General features: G+C 48.2%; 1 pseudogene across 1 annotated transcript; it reads right to left on the reverse strand.

Annotated features, from left to right (window-relative positions):
• Positions 1–1,878: 1,878 nt before the first annotated feature.
• On the reverse strand, positions 1,879–2,411 carry LOC110335187 (annotated as a pseudogene). Its single transcript, XR_002381146.1, has one exon. The product of XR_002381146.1 is annotated as a 40S ribosomal protein S18 pseudogene (transcript).
• Positions 2,412–2,849: the final 438 nt, after the last annotated feature.

A 2,849-nucleotide genomic window follows, 5' to 3' on the forward strand; every position in this document is an offset into this window, starting at 1 on the left:
TCAGAGGTGACACCCTCCACTGTTCCAACATTGGTGAAATATCATCTTCACTGAGCCTTCTTTGAATCTCTAATATTAGTATTAGTATTTTTTTTTTCTTAGATTTTTTTTTTTTTTTTTTTTTTTTTTTTGAGGTACGGTCTCTATGTAACCTACTCTATGTAGCCTACAGTGTGGCTACAACTGCCAATGTAGACCCAGTTGGCCTCAAACTTAGAGAGATCCACCTGCTACTGCCTCCTGAGTGCTGGGATTAAAGGTGTGGGTTACTCTGCCTAGCTTGCCTTAATTCTTGAGAGTTCTTGCAGTGTAGCCCATCTGTCCTTGAATTTGTAAGCCTTCTGCCTTAGACTCTTGAGTAATAGGATTTCAGGTATGTGGTACCACAGCAGATTGGGCTACTCATTTTAATTTCAATATTATGTGTGTGTGTGTGTGTGTGTGTGTGTGTGTTTGTGTGTGTGTGTGTGTGTGTGTGTTGGGGGAGCATAGGCTGCTTATGCGACAAGCACTTTTATCATGCTGTCTTTCCAGCTCCTGGCCCTGGCCTACCCATTCGGAACTGTAACTCTTAGCCACAGCACACACTAAGCTCTGAACTTCCGTTTGCTTGGTCTCACAGATCACGGTCTAACACAGGCTACAGTTTCATTTGTTTATAGTATGCTTCCGTTGCTGAGACTTAAGTCACTGGGGTGGAGGATTCTGTGTATGTTCTCATTCCTGTGTCCCAGTGCTGAGTAATTGGGGACCAGTAAATATTTATTGGATGAGTGAATAAATGGAGTGCTGTGACTAGACACAAGTTCTAGAAAAGGCACACAGAGCAACAGCTAACGGTTTCCCGGTTTTCATCTGTGGCTTCTAGACCTAGGATACACCTCAGCCAGTTTCCTTCCTTCCTTCCTTCCTTCCTTCCTTCCTTCCTTCCTTCCTTCCTTCCTTCCTTCCTTCTTCTCTCTTTCCCTTCCTTTTTCTTTATCTTCCTTCCTTTCTTCCTTCCTTCCTCCTCCCTTCTTCCTCCCTCCCTCCCTCCNTCCTTCCTTTCCTCCTTTCTTCCTTATTTCTTTCTTATTTCAAAGTTCTGGATATAGCACAGTTATTTTGAGAATAATACTTTTTAAAAGGATTTTACTTTATTTCCAATTGCACACATGTGTATGTGAGTACCAGCACTCACAGAGGCCACAGGCATTGGATCTCCAGGGGACAGAGTTACAGATGGTTGTGAGCTACCTGATATGCGAGCTGGGAATTGGACTTCACTCTTCTACAAGAGCATTATGTGCTCTTAATCTGCTGAGCCATCTCTCTAGACCATAATTAGTGTTACCACGGAGATACTCTTCAACCCAAGCTGATTGTAGACTCACTGAGTGGTCCAGGCTGAGCTTGGATTGTGACCTTCCTGCTGCAGCCTCCACAGTGCCCCTCACACCTGTGCACCTGCTGCAGCCTCCTCAGTGCCCCTCACCACACATCTGTGCACCTGCTGCAGCCTCCTCAGTGCCCCCCACCACACATCTGGGCACCTGCTGCAGCTTCACTGCCCCCTACCACATACCTGTGCACCTGCTGCAGCCTCCTCAGTGCCCCCCACCACACACCTGTGCACCTGCTGCAGCCTCCTCAGTGCCCCCCACCACACACCTGTGCACCTGCTGCAGCCTCCTCAGTGCTGAGCATGCAGGTGCTCTCTCACACCTGTGCACCTGCTGCAGCCTCCTCAGGGCTGGGGGTGTAGGTGCTCCCCCTCACCTGTGCATCTACCACAGCCTCCTCAGTGCTGAGAGTACATGTGCTCCCCCTATACCTGTTCAGACATTATTAGCTCTTCCATGTCAGAGCCTCTGATCTTGTATTTCTTTTCTTTTTCCCATAGGTATATAAACTATTTATTAACAGCAAAGGCCCAGAGACTCATTTCTTCTTGGATACACCCACAGTACGGCCCCTGTGGCCAGTGGTCTTTGTGTGCTGACTGCGGACACAAAGGCCCCAAAAGTGGCGCAGCCCTCTGTGGGCTCGAATCTTCTTCAGCCACTCCAGGTCCTCACGCAGCTTGTTGTCTAGACTGTTGGCCAGAACCTGGCTGTACTTGCCATCCTTCACATCCTTCTGTCTGTTCAGGAACCAGTCCGGAATCTTGTTGCGGGTTCTGCATGATGGTGATTACACGCTCCACCTCATCCTCCGCGAGTTCTTCAGCCCTCTTGGTGAGGTCAATGTCTGCTTTCCTCAACACCACATGAGCATATCTCCGCCCCACGCCCTTAATGGCAGTGATGGCGAAGGCTATTTTCCGCCACCCATTGATGTTGGTGTTGAGTACTTGCAAGATGTGCTGGAACTTCTCGGGGATCACTAGAGACATGGCGGTGGCACAGACGGCAGCGTGTAGGCCTCCGGTGGAAGAGGTGATCTTGTATTTCTGATTATCCTCTTCCACTGTTACAAGGGAGTTCAAACCAGAATGTTGGAAACTCTGGGGAAGGTCACACACCCAGAGATATTTTCTTCTTGTTTTCTTGGGAGAGCCTGGTTTGACTGGCTCCAAGGTTTTCATTTTCTGGAAATGACAAGGAGGGAAGAGCTTATACCATTTGGGCAGGGACAGAAGCTGTACTTCACACAAAGGAATGCATCTCTAGAGATGCTACGCTGAGTCCATTTCTCCAAAGCTTTGAGAGCTGAAAACAATTTAATAGCCCCACCAGGCTTCTGTCAAGTCCTCACCACAATTCCAGCAAAGCCACTTGCTGTGTTTGAAGCTGTTCTGCAGCATCCATGAGGTCAGACTTGAGAACTCAGTGGGACTCACTTCATGGAAAAATGTTTTGGAAAGGTCC

The sequence above is a fragment of the Mus pahari genome, chromosome 17 (genome assembly GCF_900095145.1).
Source record: "Mus pahari chromosome 17, PAHARI_EIJ_v1.1, whole genome shotgun sequence".
Lineage (NCBI taxonomy): Eukaryota > Metazoa > Chordata > Mammalia > Rodentia > Muridae > Mus > Mus pahari.